General features: G+C 38.4%; 1 long non-coding RNA gene across 1 annotated transcript; it reads left to right on the plus strand.

Moving 5' to 3' along the window:
- Nucleotides 1-5,598: 5,598 nt before the first annotated feature.
- Nucleotides 5,599-19,343, plus strand: LOC148127741 (uncharacterized). The gene is made up of 4 exons (XR_015741073.1): nucleotides 5,599-5,703; nucleotides 7,581-7,693; nucleotides 8,061-8,138; nucleotides 19,074-19,343. It is a non-coding gene; the product is annotated as an uncharacterized LOC148127741 (long non-coding RNA).
- The last annotated feature ends 1,902 nt before the right edge of the window (nucleotides 19,344-21,245 follow it).

The raw sequence follows: 21,245 nt of genomic DNA on the forward strand, positions 1-21,245 counted from the left end.
TCCATTAAAATAAAATAACTGCATATGCCATGCCATACAGCTTCTGTGTCCACCAACATATATTAGATATCACTGTCAACATCACCTGACTTGATCGATATAACTTGAAAGTAATAAATGTTGATCTCAGGTAAATGATTGGTAAAGTCATTCATGATATTCTTGCAAACAAATTAAATGTGGGCTAAAGGAGACTATAATCAAGTAAATGTGCAATCAGTTGAACAATCATATTCAAAGTATGATCATAGATGGTTGTCCAGTTAACCTAGAGCAGGGGTGTCCAATCTTGGCAACTTTAAGACTTGTGGACTTCAACTCCCAGAGTCAGCTTTGCTGGCTGAGGAATTCTGGGAGTTGAAGTCCACAAGTCTTAAAGTTGCCAAGGTTGGACACCCCTGACCTAGAGCATCAAATGGAGAGGCCCAGGGCTCCATCCTTTAGCCAGTACTATTCTACATCTTTATAAGTGACCTAAAGGATGGAATTGAAGGATTGTTCATCATTTCTGACACTGAACTATGAAACTTGGCTGGACACAACTCTGGACACAAAAATTATAATTCAAAAAGATTTTGGCACATTTGAACAATCGGCCCCATGTAAAAGGATGAAGTACAACTCTGATCAGGGAAATTTCCTCAGTAGAAAAAAAAATATCAAATGTACATATGCAAGATAGAGGCTACTTGGTCAAATGACCACTCACATGAAGAGGATTTAGGGATTCCAGTTGAACATTCACCAGAAGTGTGAAACAAAGCATGCAGATCATAAGAGTTAAGAGTTGCATTGTATTATGCATTAATTGTATCTCATTAAGAGCAACACTCTTTAAAAGGGGTATGGAGAAGCTAGAATGAATTAGGAGGAGAGCTCTTGGTGAAATGAAGCTGAAAGGCAGGTGGGAAAAGCAAATCCCATTCAAAAATGTTAAAATGACAATTTTTGGGGGGGCACAATTTACTTTTGTATAAATTAGGGCACAAATCAGACCTAATCAAAATATTCCACTATATTTGGTTAACAAAATTGAGGGCCGGCTGTAAAGTAGGTTGTCCTAGCACTAATCACGGTTGTATGATACAAATGGAATGTCCATTGTATCATACAGCAGACGTTGTCATATTTGGTATCTTTATCCTATACTATGTAAGAAAAACCTGCTGTGAATAGGAAAGATTTGTAATAGTGGTGAATATCTGTAGCTCAGATGGTAGAATGAAGGTGAAGGTTTGTTCTCCGGGCTTGTGGGTTGGTTTCCAAACATTTTGTTACCTGGCTAGATAGCATCTTCAGCAAAGCTTAGGGGAAAAGGAAAGATCTCAAAAAAATCTGAGTAATTATTTTTTGGGGGGTGGGAGATGTGGGGAGACTTCTAACCAGTCTTGAAAAACAATGTTGTTCAGAATTCATGTAAGAAATCTGGCTCATTTTTTTGAATATGCCTACTACAGGTAGTGACTGTTCAAAGTTACAATGGCACTGGAAAAAGTGACTCATGACCAGTGGTGGGATTCAAATTTGTTTACTACCATTCTGGAAACACACTCTGCAAACTGGTAGGAAAAAATTTGGAAACGCATCACAGCCCATAATGCTGTTAAGATGGCCCTGAGCACATGGTGGTTAATGAGCATCTTGTCCTCAGTATTGGGTAGAGTGTTGTGTTTGTGGGTGGCTCTGTTGTATCTTTTTTGTGTGCCTCTTCTAATCATACAGGTAGTTTTTTTATTTCTCTTTTTCTCATTTTGATTATGTATCTGAAAGAACTCAGTATCAGCATTCCTAGGAAGAAAATATACAAGGGAGAATCATGACAAATGGCGCTGTGTGGAGAATGAAAACCTCAAATCAAAATTAACATTTTCTCTTTATTCATTGTCCAGCAATAATCTACTTGCTTTAATAAAAGAAAGAATTCTTTATCAGTGGCATCAAACTTCAGCAAAGTGGTACAAAATGTATAAACATGGACTACATCAACATTACAAGGGCACATCTACAGATTTTTGTCAGTAGTGATAACATCAGAAATGACGTTTTCTTAAATGGTTCAATGAAACTACTTTTTAGCATATGATTTTTTTAAAAAAGAATATAAAGGATTTTGGTGGTCTTGAAAAGTTTGGGACTATATTTTGCATTATCTATTTCTATTGACTCAGGCTGATGGGTCTTGGAAATCTACATAACTTTGAACATTCAATCTGACTATTTCTGTATCATGGGTTTCTCCCCCCCCCCCCAAAAAAAGTAATAAAAGCAGTACTGTAAGCTTGGATGTGTAATATCATGACATATTGTATGTATAAAAGGAGGAAATTGTGTTATTCTGATTTTCCTGACTGTGGCTACTGCAGTTTGGTTAAAACACTTCCATAATACTGGAAAGTTTAATCTTATGCCAACGTGACATTCCATAAATTGGTCTATTTTTTTTTGAAATACTAAAAAAAGTTGCTTTGGAAGTAATAATCTCATACCAGCATTAAAACACAGTTAGCAATTATTGGCTAAATTACTGTACATATTAAATTAAGAGATGGAACTGAAAAGGAAATGTTATGACAATTGGAATCTTTTCATTCAGTTTAAGAAAATTAGGTATAACATGGATATTAACTGATACGATTCATTTATAATAGCATAATGAAATGATTTGATCTCGTTTCTAAGAGTACATAGATTGCTAAGTATTAATTGTTTAATAAAACAGATTATCCTGTTGCAAAGCTAATGACAGTTTGTGCACATTTGAAAAATGATTATCTATTATGACTTAATAATACAGACATATTTATTGATAATATGTTGAATAAAGTATTCTCATTAAATATTTCCCTATTTTAAAACATATAGATTGTTATTTCCTTGGCAATAATTTAAATAGTTACATTTCAAATGGAAGGAGGAGGAGGTAGAGAAGGAGGAAAAAGAGATAGCTTCACAGGGAAAATCAGCATGATTTTGAGTGTTTGGTTGCAACTCCCAATTATGTTTTCAGGCAATGAACCATTTCCTTCTGCAGGAAAGGGCATTTAATTTAATTTATCAGCATGTAATCAACCTTCTTGAAGATACTGCCAACAGACAGATTGGGACTTGATTATGTGCTGTCAAGTCATTGTCAACTCTTAACAATCACATATATACATTTTCTTCATGATGATTTGACCCTAATCTGGTGTGTCAGATATTCCAATGGTCCATTGATTGCCACAATAGCTGAAGTCCACCCAACTTGCTGTTGGTCATTTTCTTTTTCCTTCCATTTTTTGCATTAGAATCTTCTGCAGGGAGTTAGGTCTTTGCATGAGATGTCACAATAGGATACTTTGAGAAGCCTGGTCATTTGTGCCATGAATCAGAACTCTGAGTTATTTGATGATTCATCTTGGCTCTCCACAGTATTCTCAGAAGCCTTCTCATCACTTCTTATCACCCATCCCCTCCCACTTGTGACTATATGGCTGTAACTTTGTCGCTTGTATCCTTATGATTTATATTGACTGTTTCCTAGTATGATTTGTTTGCTTATTGTACCCTATGACTATCATTAAGTGTTGTACGTTATGATTCTTGATTCTTAACAAATGTATCTTTTCTTTTATGTACACTGAGAGCATTTGCACCAAGACAAATTCCTTGTGTGTCCAATCACACTTGGCCAATAAAGAATTCTATTCTATTCTATTCTCCAATACCAGCATTCAAAAACATCAACACGCTTCCTATCTTCAGAATTGCCAGCCAGCTCTGTTTGAAGTAGTTGAGCTTCAGAGTTGCATGGGGACAGATGTTCTAGAGGACAACTCTAGAGCTTCTGGATTCAATTCCAGCTTTCCTTTTCTTGCTTGACGATGGGAGGACAAGCGCAAACATTGCTATCATCATCACCATCATCAATCATGTCTCAAGGAGCCTAACAAATTGTGGATTTGGTTTGAACCAACGAGGCAGTTCTTACCATGGCTTAAGACTAGGATATGGAACCTATAATTCTCCAGAGGTTGCTGAGTTCTGTTCCCTGTAACTTTCCCTCACTGTGGATGCTTTCTAGGGCGTTGGAGTTACATATCCAGGATACCATAGGTTCCCTACATTTGCTGAGCATTTTATCCAAAGGACTGTATCATAAATACATAGTTTGTGTAGGTGTGTACTTTCAATTCAGTTCCTGATTTTTGATGGCTTTGTGAGTTCATCCATGGACTTTTCGTGACCACCATACAGAAGTGCTTTCTTTTGAATGCACTTTCATCCTCACTATCTATGGAGATTCTCAGTCACCCAGGTCATGGTTGTTGTCCCAAAGGTGTTTTTTCAAGAGGCAACTGGACTTTCTGGGTTTTTTTTCTTCTCTTCTCATCCAAGAAGCTGCAGAGCCGAAGAAGCTTCTTGGATGAGAAGCGAAACGTCTTCAGTGAAAAACCAGAAAGTCCAGTTGCCTCTTAAAAAAAAAAAGCACCTTTGAGAGTTTCATCCTCAGCCTTTTAGCCCACAAGCTTGGGATTTTCAGGTGGCAGCCTATCCAAGGAGAAACCGGTACTAGCCCAGCTGAAGTCTTTGAAGTTTTGGGGATTCTCTCTCCTCGTGCAACAGACAGGGCTGCTCCCTGGCACTTTTCACAGAACCACAGTCTAGTTAAATCTCAAATTGTTCCAGACTTCGTCACCATCCAGGGAAGCCCTTCCCTTCAGCGAGCGAGGGGGCTGGCAAGGCGAAGAGGTTCTCCGCCGTCTCTCACCGTTTATATTTCCCCCCTGGCTTGTCTCGTCTGCCGCCGTTTGCACCGATTCAGTCCTTAAGCGCGATCTGTCCCTTGGCTGTTACACGGGGGAGGCGCCCTTCCTTCCCCAAGCTGTGGGACCGGGGCGGGGCGCAGAAGGCTCGGCCTGCCGAAGCCGCCCAGTCGGGGACTCCCAAGTTTTGCGGAGCGGCTGCTGGAGCTTCTTTTCCCAAGTCAAGCGGCGGCTTCGCTTCCGCCTGCCTCTCTGGGGTCGTGGTCTAAAAACTAAAGCGCAATCCTGGGCCACATTGCTGGATGGCTGGGACAAAGAGACGAGGATCCAGTCTGGTTACTATGGCAACAACATAGAGGAATAGTTCTTTTTTCTTTTAATAAAAAAAAGAAAAAGAAAGAAAAAAGAAAAAGGAAAAGAGGAGGGCTTCCAAACGCTCACTCCGTCCCTTGTCAAATTGCTGTCACGGTGTGTAAGAAACGTTGTTTTTTTTAAAAAAAATTCCCAACGTGCAAAATGCGTTTATGCAGCCTGTCAATCGCCACAATTTCTCCATTTAGTTTAGCAGCAGCAGTAGAGCAACGAGTATGCAGAACCTACGCGCAGGCCTCCCTTTCTGCATGTAAAGTGTGTGTGTGTGTGTGTGTGTGTGTGTGTGTGTGTGTGTGTGTATTTTCTTTAAAAGGCAGTGGTTGGCTGGTTTTTCCGGACATGATGTGGTAGAAGCTGTCATCGTAATGGAAATTCATTGCTGTAGCTATGGTAAATCGAGTTTTCTGCCCGTGCTGAATGCATTAGTCTAATGAGATGTTTGCAACTGGGGAAGCTCGGCGTGCTAACGGGCGGGGGAATGGCTTGTGGAAAGGTGGCTGTACACGTGCTACAAGTCCTTTACTCTTTGGGCCAACAGACCTGCTTGTAAAAGGAGCTGATCCAGCATTAAAACGTTAAGCACTAGGTAAGGGGAGGCAGGCGACGGCATGCAGCTCCCTCTCCGCTGGCTCGGTGCGGCGGTTGGATTGCCTTGCTCTGCTCTTGAAAAATCAGCTGAGACTCGAGCGGCGTGCACGGCTCGCCTGTCATATTCCTCGCGCGCTCAGCTTCGGCTAGGGTGCATGTGCATATATATATATATGTATACATGCATGTGTGTTGTGTGCACGCAGGCATCTCTGGCACGGCACTCACTCTGTTCACAGGCGCTTCGAGCCGCAGCTTAAGTTTATCCAGCTTCAAGCTAATTCATAGGATCTTCTTTGGAACTGTTCCGTGTCGAAGGCAAAAGAAAAAAGAAAAAAAAATCCCTTTCGCGGGTTTTTTTTTTAAAAAAATACGTGTCCGTGAGACTGACACTCTGTGGGTGTGTGGTGAGTTCAGTGTTGTTGTTGTTGTTGTTGTTGTTTTGTTTTTTTGAACGCCTTAAAGATGAGTGCTTTAAAGATTTCGCATGTCCGTGGAAGTGCACTTTCCCCATTTCTGATGAGCGGAGAGGTGTATACATCTCTTGAGACAGCTGTTTAATGCAGAAAATATATAGTACGTTCTCATAATTGATTTCCTCCTAAGACTGATTTCTTGGAGCTGTTCTCTCTGAGCTATTTATACCTGAGCATTGGGTGCCGGGTTTACAAATTTTGCCGGAAATTTGTGAGAAGCTCTGTGAATTTGTGCTGTTTTAAAGCTTGGTGGTTTTCGCTTCAGAGAATGTGAAGCTTAGAACTTATTAAAAAAAATATCTGTGATTTAGCAAATGATGTGCTTGCCTGTGTGTTCTTTTTTTTTTTTTGTCTTTTGAAAATGTTTATCACAACGTATGTTTAGCAACCATTTCATTTTACATCTTGAAATGAAAATAGCTTTTAACAGTTTTCTTTTGTGACCAGTGAAAAGCCTCTGTTGTTTAATAAAGCATATTATTATTCTATTACTTATACCGAGGAGATAATGTGAATAATTGAACAATGAGCATCTTTAGAAGTTGGTTTTCCTTTCTCTTCCACCCCCTTGTCACAATAGTTTGTAAATAAGCACCCATGAATGGGTTTTAGGTGTCAGTATGGATTTTTCTCTCTCTCTTTGTGTGTGACGTTTTTCTGGAAATGCAGATTTCATTTTTGAACAAAATGCTTTTAGATTCGTAATCAAATAGTCTGGAGAAGCAGATGCTTTAAAAGGTATGTGTGTGTGTGAGAGAGAAATCTATCTTTAATTTCTCAGGCTGAATTTGGAGGAAAAGCAAGGCTGGGAAAGACATAAACAACATTCTCATGTAGTGAGTTGTAGTGTACAGAGGCAATCCTGAAAGAAACTGGATTAAAATATTTCTACTGTTCCTAGTCAGGGCTATTTCTAGTGTTAGAGAAGCCCTTGGAGGTAAATATCATATAAAGGGCAGTTGTAGTACATGATTTGGATTTAGATCCAGTTAATTAATATTTTATTCATTGATTTTCCTCCAAATTATTTTGGTATCACCTGTCTGTGACTCAAAGACTGACATTTAAAATATCTGCTTTGATAGATGCTTGTAATATATTTCTGTTCTATTTATTTGAGTGTGCATCTATTTTAAAGAATATTTTTTTGGAGATTTGACTTTCCTTAAATATCTTTTTATATTTATTTATTCATTGCTAGGACAGGAGTTTAATTTCCATAACTGGAGCAAAAAAAAAGAAACAAATATGTCTGAATTAGATAAAAAAAATCAAACTGAATCTCCCACCAGAATCGATTCTAAGACAGAGCTTTGTATGAAGGTAGCAGCTGGATGTATTTGGTATTTTCAGAAACTTGTTTGAAACATTTGTAAGCAGATCACTTTTTACTACACAGATGGACGCCATGGAGAACAGAATAAAAACTTCAAATGGATATATGTGAGTTTGAGCAGCCTACAGCAAGAGTTTATATTGTGATTGAGCAAACAATGACTACCCAGCATAAAAGTGAGAATTTCTCTGAGCCACTTCCTAGTTTAACTAATACATTTCCCCAGAGACAGTTCCCAGTTAATTTTCACCCTTGTTTTTCTTTGCTTGTTCTGTCTCTGTGTAGACAAAATAGATGATTGAAAGTGTAATAGCATGATGTCCTTTGCAAATCCTTTTCTTTTCCTCTTAGAGATGGGGCTTACTGAGCTTATGTTCAAAATGAAATGATGCAAAAGTCTCTCCTTCCTAATCAGTCATGCTTGAAAATGGGTGTTTCTCAATAATTTAAACTGCCAACACCCCAACTTTTGAATATATTGGACTTGAAAGATAAAGATACTAAGATTTTTAGCTTCTGAATACCTTCCTTCAACCTACCTAGGTATTTATGATACCAATCATCATCTTCATCATCATCATCTTCATCATCATCATCAATCACCGTTATCATTAATTACAGGTAGGATTAAAAGAAAGTCCTCATGGATAAAGTTCTTTTTCTTCCTTGTGCCTTAATTTCTTTAGCATGCTATTTCATACTTCTTTGCATACTGATCTTTATGCTTTGCCTAATAGGACTTACCTTGAAAGTGAACTGTGCAATGAAGATGGTGTAAACACACACACACACACACACACACACACACAAACATGCATGCATGCATGCATACATGAATACTCATGTACTGCAATACAAGTTTCTCGGATATTGATCTAAATATAGTTTCCAAAGGATTTGGTGTAACTTGCAGATCATACTTCTATCAGGCTGTTGTGGAGCAGCGGAATAACCTGAGGCAAACACGGAGCGAACTTCAGCTTTTACTTTATTGTATTTATTGTATTTATTTATTTTACTTTATTGTAGCAATAAAGGGTTGCCACGGCTGCCATGCTAACAAGGTAGCCAGCCAGCAGACAACAGCTGATGCCATTTGACAGCTCCCTTTTATAGCCAGCTGTCAAACGGCATCAGCCAATAGGAACGGTCCGTGTTCCCGCTGGAAACACGGACCGGAGTGAAGACTTCAGCTCAGTCTTTTCCAAACGCCACACTCCTTTCCCCCAGAACGGAGCATGCGTAGTCCTTCAGATAACTCGGGCGCTTGTGCAGGCGGCCAGATCTTGACGAAGTCCTGATGAAGCTGCTGCTGGAAGGAACTTTTCTGCTTGCTGGGCAACTTCTGGTGCCGACTAAGCTGGCGTCTTGACTTCAGGAGTTTCTGGGCGAGGGACAGATGGCTGTTCAGGTAGGCTTGTGTTCCTGTCGGATCCGAGGGAAGTTTCTTTGGGCGCCAGCGGTTTCTCTGTTGCAGGAACATCTTGAGGGCCATCTGCAGACGCACTCCAATGCCTTCTAAGCTGATCGATATGGCGGCGTCAGATGTGCCCATCTTGCAGTTGGACCCTGTAAGACTTAGGACCAGTTACCGCCACAATTTGCCCAGGCATCCACAAAGAGCGTCCCACATAGTTCCGGGCATAGACCCGGTCATTCTCAGTGAACTCCCTTGCCTGGCTTTTTGACCCTAGGGGTGTGACTGGGGCATAATGCGGATGGAGTCTGTCTAGGGTGGTTCTCAGACGTCTACCCATGAGAAGTTCAGCCGGAGACCTATTAGTGGTGGCACAGGGAGTTGTGTGCTGGGTCAGGAGATACTTAGCGAGCCTAGAGTGCCAATCTATAGGCCCAAACCTTGCCAGGGCCTGCTTAACTGATCTGACTGCCCTTTCAGCCAGACCATTACTGGTAGGATGAAAAGGAGCTGTAAGTGTGTGCCTTATTCCTAGGTTGGCTAGGAAGACCTCAAACTCACAGGAAGTAAACTGGGGGCCGTTATCAGACACGATGGTGTCAGGGAGGCCATGGGTAGCAAATATCCTTGATAGAGCCTTAGTGACAGCTTCTGAAGTTGTGGTGGTCATCAAGGTCAGTTCTACCCATTTAGAAAAAGAATCAACCATCACCGGGAATGCATGCCCATGAACGGGGCCAGCCAGATCAATATGCACCCGGGACCAAGTGGCCTCAGAATCTTCCCACCTGCCTGGAGTGGATGTGGGTGGAGCAGGTCTGGTAGCTTGGCATGGCTGACAAGCATTCACCCAACTTGTAATCTGAGCATCCATGCCTGGCCACCATACATAACTGCGAGCCAGGGCCTTCATCCTGACAATGCCGGGATGGACCTCATGCAGGACCTTTAAAACTGAGTCTTGCAACTTGGAAGGGATAACTACCCTTGTTCCCCAAAGTAAACAGCCTTGCAAAGAAGATAGTTCTTGCTGGCGAATTTTAAAAGGCATGAATTCGGGGGCATAAGGAATTGCTGGCTACCCCCTTCCCACCCAGTCAAGAACTTGGCCGATTACCTTGTCCCTGGAAGAGTGGGCAGTGATATTGAGGGCAGTGATGGGGAGTTTGAGATCGTTGATCTGGAAAACAGCATTAGTTGGTGCAGGATCCTCCACAGGAACAGGCAGGGGGCAGTGACTAAGAGCATCAGCATGGCATAGACTCTTGCCAGGAGATGAATCAGTGTATAGGAATAGGCAGCCAGAAATAAGGTCCACCTGGTCATTCTTGGAGACAAAATCTGAGGAGTTTGTCTTTCGCCAGACAGAAGGCCTAACAGAGGCTTGTGATCCGTGATCAACTCGAAATAGTGTCCATATAGAAACTCATGGAATTTTTTGACAGGAGCAACTGCAGCCAAAGCCTCCTTGTCAATTTGGCTGTAGTTGCGCTCAGCTGGGGAAAAAGTTCTGGAGAAAAAGGCAATGCGTGCCTCAGAACTGTTAGGCAGTCTATGACTTAAAACAGCACCTATGCCAAAAGGAGAAGCATCTGCTGCTAAAACTAAAGGTAAATGTTCATTAAATTGTATCAGGACAGCATTGGATGTAAGTAATGATTTGACAGCATGGAAGGCATGGGCTTCCCTAGGTCCCCAGTGCCAGGGGGATTGCTTGTCCAAGAGTCTGTGCAGAGGCTCTGCAATGGAAGCTTTATGAGGCAAAAATGAAGTGTAAAAGTTAAGAAGTCCTAAAAAGGCCTGGAGCTCAGTTCTGTTAGTTGGTGTGGGTGCCTCGTGAATAGCCCTTACTTTGGATTCGATTGAGTGAATACCAGAGGCGTCAATTCTGTATCCCAAAAATTCTACCTGTGGGGTGGCAATAGTGCACTTGTCTTTCTTTAACTTAAGACCATGCTGTCTGAAACGATAGAGGACTCCTCTGACTCTTTGCAGTAACTGAGGCTTGTCAGGGGCAGATATTAAAATGTCATCAAAATATGGAATTACGCTCGGTAATCCTTGAAGAAGTCTTTCCATTAAGGATTGGAAAATTCCTGGGGCTACACTTACGCCAAATTGGAGGCACCTACATTTGAAAGCGCCCCTGTGCGTTACAATAGTTTGTAGTTCAGTGGCTGTGTCATCAACAGGGAACTGTTGATAGGCCTGTGACATGTCTAATTTAGCGAAAATGGTTCCTGGCTCAAAAGAATGTAGTAGGTACTGGATAACAGGGGACTGGATAGGCGTTGATTTGTAAATATTTGTTCAATGACGTCTTGTAATCCGCACAGATTCTTACGCTCCCATCTTTCTTCAGGGGTGTCACTATTGGGGTTTCCCAATTATTTTCATAACAACCTTAGGAGTTTTACTAGGCTGCCACTAAAACAGAGTAAATGCCCCAAGGTGGAGAGATAAGCTTCAAACATGGTTGAGGATCTAACCACAGCATTAATCTGGTTCTCTGGGAAATTAGTTACATGCACATTTATACATGCACATAGAGAGCAAAGAAATAAGAGAAACCATTTAAAATTTCAAAGGGATCACTGTAGAACTTTATCTACCTCTGCTCCCACCGCATTATTAATTACAGCAAGAATAATTTATAAGGAAGTCAGAAGCCAGTTGACACTGAAAACTCTTCTAAACCTGCTGGCTGCTCAGCAACACATGTAGTTCTGCCTATGGAAATCCACTATTCTGCAACTAATAATTTCAAATTTTATTTTTCCTTCCTAAGATGAATGTGGTATGTGGAAGAACATCTTGTTTAATTATACTTCAACAAACTAAAACATTATCTTCATGGTCTGAACATTAAAATAATAAATACCCCTGGAGCTACAGTGTAATGTAAACATATAACTGTCTCTCTTCCTGTATTCTCTGATTGGCTCAACCTACATTCTCAAGTTAATTGTTGTATTCGATGTGCTGTTATTGCAGTTTTGCACTGAGCAAAATGCATGGGGAACAATGAATTGGTACAGATCACCTGAAAATGTACGTTATGGAAATCCCTATGTTATTGTTGTGTCATCCAAGAGTCAAAAAATGAGCAGAGGAGAATACCATCTGGGCCATGTAGCCTTTTCAACAGGACATTTAGTGGCTTATCCAAACCATGTTCTTCCTTAGTTTCCTCTCCAGCAAGAATGTATGTAACAAGGAATTAAAATATTTGCTGTCAATGAGTTCCAACCATAGGACATTGTGTAGATTTTTCTTTTTGCATTCATATATTTTAGAACTGCAGACAGAAGATACAGTCCTTTACAAATATCCAGTACTGAACAAAATGCTATCAATATTTATATCCTTACAAGCCCAAGCTATATATTAATGCCTAATATTCATGAATCATACATATATAAATATTTTACATTGTCAGATCTGAAAGCTACTTGCATGGCCAACAATTGAGAATCATTGCAGTTATGTACATATGTAGGTAAATAAGAAAATAGCTGGCATGCATGTTTTAGGATTTAGGGATATTTTCTCTATGTACTTCCATGAAAAGATGATAAAAGCAGAACTAAATATGAGATGGTGGATCAAATATCTCAGCAGCTAAAACAAAAGAAAAACAAAAACCCACCAAAATGATGTTGGTGAGTATGCAGTAAGTCAATTAAAACATTGCATTTTTTTTTTACTAAAGACTGAAATATCTAATAAATATTAAGTCATTTATTTAAGCCATCAGTAAAAAGCAGAAGCAATTGATTATGTAACATATAAAAATGAAAAACCTAACAAGATGGAATTAAAACGTATAAATAATAGGCAGAAGTAAGTAATATTGCTACAATTGAAAGCTAATTGTGATGTAGTTAAAACCTAAAATGATGCAGAAGAGGAATTTTTCCTGAACAAATCAAATCACTTTATTCTGGTCATTGGATCACCGATTGTGATTGTGTTTGCATAATCATGAATTTTGCTCGCTGCTGTTCTGCTATGTGTGATCTAACAGTAGCTAAAAATAACTTGCCTGTTTGCCTTTTTTGTGGACTGATAGATAATAATGCCAGGGATCATCAGCATAGATCAAAAGACTGATTCATTTATTTTTAAAAAACAGCTGGCCTTTTAAGGAATTTCATCTGTTAAAAAAACAGCCCAAAGGAGCTTTAAAGGAAATACTATCTTTAGTACATGCACATTCCCCTTTGGGCTATATGTTAGAACTTTATTTATTTATTAAATCCTATAGTGTTTTCACATAACAGATACAAAATTGCCAATTTTCAACACCATCACTGGATATTTCCCTGAGGATAAATGTTATGTGAGAGAAACATAGTCAAGTCCACACTGCTGTGCTACAAAATGGACTTACACTATTGGAAAATGCTAATGTGATGAGAAGTGTTCTAATCACAGGTATCACCTAGGTAACCAAAGATTGTAAAGAAACTTTAAAAAGATTATCTATTGCTATGTTAATTATTTTGTGAAAGATGATGGACGTATCTTTATTGCATTCTGAAACAGTCAGGATATGAAGCCAGATTCTGTGACTCTGCTATAGAGTGCAGGTTGTTATGTCAATACCAGGTGAATAATTCATTTTGTAGTTCTTTTAGCCTCCAAACACAATTCATGCGTTCGATTGGAAAGATTGTCTGCAAGTGATTCCTACCTCTCTGATGCGGAGTCAGCCTCTTCTGTCATCCAAACACTGGGACAATTCTTTTTTCCCCTCAAAGGGCCAAAGGGAGAAGCAAGTGTGATAATTTCCCACAACCATCTTCCCTTGCAGAAACATTTCCACGAGGAGCCTAGCTTCTTTTTCACCACTCCTCTACCTTTGCAGGCACTTTTACCCTCAGTATAGATATCCCCAGTCCTACCCTCACAGCTTGCCATAAGTCATAAATAGCTCTGTTGGACCTGCCACAACTTAAACCTTCGATCCTTGGTTCCATTTGTTGAGAAAGGTATAGTTTTTTAGAGATCAAGTGTATTGCAGTATTGCAAAGCCAGAACTGAGAATCACATGCCAAAATCAACTTTTCCCTCCCTTAATTATTTCTCATTGCCCACCCCAGTGTAACCAATCAGGTTCAGGCAAGAATTTTTCATAACAGTTAGTCCCAGCACAATTTGGTATGTGGCTCCCTCTTCCTTCCAGCTGGGGTGAACTTGAGGCAGCATCTCAAGGAGATACAGCACTTACTTTCATTTTCCCAAGCATTCCCCTTCATCTCCTCTCCCTAAAGTTCATGGCAGTCTGTCACCGCATAGCAGCAAAGCACAAGCCAGCATAAAGTGGCAGCTAACAAGCTTATTTTCCTCTTTCACATGATTAATTGCATGAAGTAGAGTGTCCAAATATGGCTAATTTTAGGCCAGATTTGCTGTGGTCTGGATAAGCCAACATGTATGGGGTAACAGATACATTTTACTCTAGACTGCATCCCACAAATGGTCTTTAGCTTGACAGCATGCACACTGGGTTCATTTTTAGCTGGCTTTTGGATGTAATAAAATGTTTTATTTGACCTGAGTGTCCATATATATTTATTTTTAGTTCATTTACTGGATGCACACCTTACTTTTCCTTCCTAAGATACGCAGTACTTCCTCTCCTTGTAGATACTGAGCTAAAATGCACATGTTTATCATTAATGTTATTGCAATTCTGCACTAGCCATAGCAGGAGAGGAGTATTTTGCATATGTTCTGATTCCATCTGATAACCTTCATGCATTTTCCTCAATTAGTGACAAATGAGAGGCATCCCTAGTATGCTCCGTCATGGCTGAGTAAATATTGGAATCTATTTGCATATTAAGCTAGCTGTAAAGCAAAATGTATCATTTTTAAAACTTCATAATGCGTCTAGTTCCCCATCTGTGTGAAGAGTTACATTTCTGAGAGCCTAAAGCATTTGCAAAAGATAACTATATAATATTAAAAATTTTCATCCAAAGATTTTAAATGAAACGTTAGCTTTTAGCTAAAGGGAGAAGATCTCACTCTTGTGTGTATAAGAAACCTGAAATCAGGCATCTTCTCTTTAGTGAGGATTTCATAGATTAATTGCACAGCTCATGCTAAATCATAGTTTGCTATAATCTGATATATTGGGGGAAAAAACCCAATGGCTTGGATCATTTATAGTCCTAAGGCATAAGTGTATAGTGGGTGGTTGGGTTGACCCACTTCATGAATCTAAAATTAAATAAATGACATTATGTCTTAATGTTTAAACCAGTAACTAGATGCTTGAATCCAACAATGGAACAGCTCCAAAGCTCTTAACGGTGAACATTATTCTACATTCTTGATACAGCAGGAAATATGTACAGAGGAGTGTCATCTTATCACCAAAATACCCATTTATCCTTTTTCTCAGCTGAGCACCAAGGATGTCAAAAACAACTTCCAAGACTTAGAAGGTCTTATCTTTGAAAATTATCCACTGTTCTACTCCACCTGGGAACAAATAACTATGTAAAGAATTATATTGCCATGATATTCAAGCAGAAACTAGAAAATTATCAAGGATGCTTTAATCTGGATTCCTGGACTGAGCCAGGATTGTATTAGACTGATGCAATGCCTTTCCCTTGTTCTAGGATTATACAATACTAAATGTGGGCTACTAATTTAGAAATACCTTCAATCCAGTGGTGGGATTCAAATTTTTTTACTACTGGTTCTATGGGAATAGCTTGGTCGGCGTGGCAGGGAAGGATACTGTAAAATCTCCAGTCAGAGGTGGTATTTGCCGGTTCTCTGAACTACTCAAAAGTTCCACTACCGGTTCTCCAGAACTGGTCAGAACCTGCTGAATACCACCTCTGCTTCAATCCCAAATTCATATCTTCATTGCATAAAACAGCATCCATCGCTAGGATTGCTACATCTAGGTGGGATTGAAACAAATATTCAGATCCATTCCAACAAAGGGTATGTAGTTTGAAACATAAATTGATTGAAATTAAACCAGGATATACTGGAAAGGACCAAATTATTTCCAGTAGATTTATAAAAGCCTGTCTCCTAATTATAAGAAAATAGAAGCAACAAAGTGGCTCCTCACCCCAACTTAAATTATACCATTGATATGAAGAAAACTTGACAAAACTAAGAATGGACTTTAAATTTAGTTAGATATTTTAGTTCTGGTGGTTGAAATAAGGTCTTGGGCTCAACATTCTTGAATTCTACTGCTTATTTTTTCAGATCTTCAGTGGTAAATTTGGGGATTCTGGTAAAGAAGGAGAAAAATATAGTTGTTCCAAACATGAAACCTACCCATCCCTTACTAGGATATGCCATTTTATACTTTAGCTCAACTTTGTTTTAACTGAATGTTTGAGGGATTATGTAGTCCAACCCACCCAGAGGCACCTGATTGAAGATGGTTACATTAATATGTAGCATATAAAGAATACTCTGAATTAAATGGCTAAGAAGATAACCACATTAAATATAATTGAAAGAATGAAATTGTTTCTTTAAAATGGGAAAAGATTTTTGAAAAAAAAAGATATCAAGAAATAAAACCTGCTTTTTCTGCATACTGTATGTAGTCACCCAAGATAACTATAAAATATATGTAAATATTAAACGATGGATTTAAGAAGGGTGTTCTCTGCTGATGCAGAGATGTGCTTTTATATTTATTAAATTCTAACTGAATAGTAGCTTTTCATTCAATAATTTAAATTGGCCAGGAAGTAATTTACAGTATAGTGTTTAAGTATCCAAAATGTTTATTAAATTCAATAAATCTCACTATCTAAAATTACTATATCTTATAAAAGCATGTTATTGTTATTGATTTTGGCTGTGGAGAATGATGACCTATCAAAAGAACTGACATTTTTCTGCATGGGAACATTCTCTATTTAAGCAGTTAATCACATTGGCTCAAAATTGTTTGTACTTTATGTTTCTTTTATTTGGCCCAGTTTTTACTTTGGGGCAAAATAAAAAATTAAAATGATCCATTGATCACTGTCTTGATAGCAATCATCTTTTTTCCATCTTTCGGTGCATACAACCACCATGCCCCTTCATGGTTTTATCTTAATTAATGTTATTTTTTGTGAAACATTTTAAACAAAACAAATGATTTCTGTTAAAAGATATTTAAATATAAGACTTGGAGAAGAAATTTTTGTTGATGAAACGGGAGGACACACATCCAGGCCGATATAAAGCAAACTCTTGCCTCAAAGCTGTGGAATCATTTATTTCAAAGCTTGAAACCAGAAAGAGATGGCAGGAGGATCAAACCACTAGCCCAGCCTCCCTGTTATTATATTACACATATGTTTTTCTTACAACTCTCTTCTAAAAGCCAAAGTTTATCACTTGTGCTACAGTTACAGTCTTGCAAGGCTTTAATCATATTTGCCCCAATGGCTGTTTGTATTTTCTGTTTATTTTATGTGCCCTGGCTTTCATTTTATTTCAGAATAAAAATGAATGTGGTACATTCTTGAATGTTGTTCTCCAGACAATTATTGCCTGTCTGAATAAGTGAAAAGCAGTGGGTACATAAATATGCAATGCCGTAACAATGATGTGTTAGAATGCAAATTAAATTTGATCTCTTACAAATTTCAGTGAGATCCTTCAACCTCTTTTGTGGCCCTTTCCTGTCACAATGGCTTCATTCATCTGCCAGCTATAACTGCAAATATCTGGGATGTATCCCCAAATTTCCCTATGGAAGACTTGCTCACTTCTTAAGATTAGAGGGTCTCCTGCTCCCGTTTCCTCTTTATAGTGGCAATTACGATAGTTGTTCCAGGAGAATTCCCATGCTCGAAAGGATTTGTCGTGTATTTTTTAACAAGAGGCTTTTGTGTTTTACCTTACTTGTTTTTCCCTCCGGCAGAAAGTTTGATTGCATCTGAATTAATCCCATGTCTTTTCAAAGCGACAGAAATATCTTAATTGTTGCGAATGTTACATATCTGAGGTGAAACAAAACCCCAGCACTACCCCTTTAAAGCATTGTCACCTACTATATAAATCTTTGGACTGAAAGATAAATATGGGAGAGCAGCAGTTTTCTTCTTCATATTGCTGCTGAAATTATTCTCTGACCTTGAAAAATGTCGTTGAAAATGCAGCATCTTCTGCTCAGCAAACTCTGGTAGCTCATCTGGTCTGGTGTCCACTTGATTTGTCTGATCCTCAAATCACTGAGTTGTGTTCAGTCTCCTATGCAAAGTTGGAGAAATTCTCTTGGCCGTACAGCTCATTCCCTTACCTATTGATTCACAAGTGTGGTGATTTTGGATGCATGTTTACTAACCACCAAAATGTTCAATTTAAAAAAGAACTTAATTTGACTCTTCAGAGTAAGATTCATAAGTTTATTTTGTTAATAAAGTGAATCATCCTACAATTTTCTTGGGAATTTTCTTTTATTGTCCAGTTATTAATAAAATTCGTATTTTTAATTTTTTCCCCTGAAACAATTGAGCAAGTATAGACACTTCTTGTAGCTTCTTGAGGAACATGGGATGCAATGATGTTTGGTTAACTCAAGCTAATTTTCTGTTGTTACATAAAGCAATTTTTTAAAAAAAGTGTGGCTGTCTGCTTGAAATCTGAAATGGTTATAATCTTTTTCTCTCCCTTTAGCCATACTGTTTGATTATCAATCCTAGCATGCACTTAAATGAGAAGGTACTTTCCTTACTCAAGTACTTCCAGGTATTTCCAGAGGAAACTTTTTGCATGCTAGAAATATAGCATTTTACTGGGGAGCTGGCAAGAAGAGTCCAAATGTCACATCTTCTTGTAACCCTTTAATATTTTCCACCCTTCCTCCCCCTAGGAATATGTGAAGGAGGGAAAGATGGATTAACTGCATAGTGCTTTCTGAATGGTGATACCCGGAATTGCTTGTCTGGAAGCTCTCTTAATCATTATCCCCTTCTTTGAGCTTTGCCTCAGATAATGTACTATCTGGGCTCTGCAAAGACCTGATTCATCTATTTTGTTTAGAGGACTTGGTGCAAAATTTAGTTTCAACGATTTCTGTGAATCAGAAACCGTTTTCACCATCTGAGAAGATTCCCTAATTAGCCATTTCTTTTCTGTTTTTATAGGTGAACAGGTTCCTTAGATGTTCAAAATGAAGTTGCCATTGTATGGAGTAAGCAGCTGGACAGTGAATTAGTGTTAACAGTTTTAAACAGGTGTTTTAGCTTGCCTTTTTCATTAACAGAAGAGATACAGATGGTGACATTTGTGCAAAGTCAAGCAATCAGCATATCTATGTGAAATTTATTTTCTATGAGTGTCATGCACCATTTTTACTGGACAAGGCTCTTCAGTTTGAAGACAATATTGCAAAATGAATGTCTTTCTTTGGATATGTCTCTCTGTATACATTGCCAGCAATGTTTACCCAATTAAGAGTTTATGGCCAGAACCATGAGCTGTATGATGCTTCCAAGCAAATTTTTGATACTAAATTATTGTTACTAAAAAGAACTTGTAGTATTTTTTTAAAAAAAACCTCTATAAGTTCTCCTGAATGCGACTTGACTTTATATAAAGAAAAGTAATAGTCAAGAAAGTATAATGGTATGAAGGTGGGATAAAAAAAATCAAACAAATAAATAAAATATTTATTTTCTTAATTTTACTTTTACTAAAGCACCAATTAAAAGTACATCTCATAGGTTTCTCTGATGTCCTTTCATATATGTTTCCCTCCCTTCCATGAAGCATTTAGCTGTTTCCCACCAGCCTGATGGACTAAATTGCTTCGGTCTAAATTTTAGTTATTTTTATGCTTCTTTCACCATCCATCAGCCCATATAAATACAGGTTATGTATCTATAGATATATTTTGATAGAGTGAAATCTGAAAAAAAATGGATTAAAAAAAAGATAAATGATTTTTAATCAAGCCTTTGACTTACAATTTTTTTATTTTGTGCAAGTAAACCTTTTGCTTTCAAGAGATTATCCTGCTAGATGCAACAGGTTCTATTTTTCCCCTTCATTTTTTTTTAAAAAAGGAGTGTTTTTTACCTGCTGATTTCAACAGCAGTGGATTTGATGACCTGCTGAACAAAGTACTTCTGCTTTTTGGTATGCCAGGAAGAACATATTCACTTGTCCTTACAATTAACTAGAAAAAGCAGGAATCATAAATGTCAATCATGCAGCTGTTTCATCAAGTGTTCAATAGGCCACATCCAAGAGATCTGTCCTCCCCACATCTGTTTGTGGTCAATTCTGCAAATAACAGTTCATTATTTCAGCAGCCTTTCCTTTCATTAACCCTACCCTTTTTAAAAGTTGGAATAAGAAGCATTTTACTTCTACTTTTTAAAGTTGACTTTTGTTCTTGAGTGCAAAAGTCAAGCACTGCCCTGCTGTTAGTAAGAAAGTATTTTGTGCTGTGGGAAAAGTCACTTAGTTACATTCTGTAGACAGCTGTGTGTCTTACTTTAGCAAGGATCCTTTATTTGAAGGGCAGTCCAGTTAGATTTGGATTGAAATCAAAAGAGAGGGGTATTAGAACAGTGTCTCAAAGCTGCTCATTCACTATTAACACCTGATACGAGCATGAGAATAAATATGTAACCAGTTTGGTCACAATCGTCCCTGCAGTGATGGGATACACCTTTCTATTTATATTGTAGCCATTCTTTCTAAATTTGCAGTTATGCCTGTCAATTAACATTCATGCATAATGTAAACTATTTCACTTTTTGAATGATGCTTTTTCTTTTTAAAGTTCAGTCATCTGAATTATTGAGTCATTGCAACATCATTGGCTAATCAATCCTTCTGTAGAGGTACTGATGTATTCTGACAAGACTGTTACCAAAATAAAGTGCTTTGAGTTCCACCCTGGGCTAATTGATACAATTCTTCAACTGTAAATTATCTGTGAGTAATAATAGTGTAATCAGCTAGTTCATAAAAGCAAAAAAACAACCCCCAGTTAAAATGATAATTTTAAATTAAATGATTGTTGGATAAACTGTTCTTTCCTTCTGTGTGATCAACCTACAAATTTTGATAGTACAGTACAGAAATATGGACGTTGGTGTGGTGCAGGCATACATCCCACTTCAAGAGAATTGAGAAGTGTTAGGTATCCCCATGTTACCTAGAGTTTAACTTTTTGGGAGGGAAGAAAGTACCAGAAGATGGAGAAGCAGTGGGCTCATGGGTACATTTTATATACCTTTTAAAGGTAGTGACTGGTTAGGTGAACACTGTGTTTTATTAGGCTTGGAGCCACTGAGGATTAATTT

The sequence above is a fragment of the Pseudonaja textilis genome, chromosome 1 (assembly GCF_049901715.1).
Source record: "Pseudonaja textilis isolate UNSWEBS1 chromosome 1, rPseTex1.2, whole genome shotgun sequence".
NCBI lineage: Eukaryota > Metazoa > Chordata > Lepidosauria > Squamata > Elapidae > Pseudonaja > Pseudonaja textilis.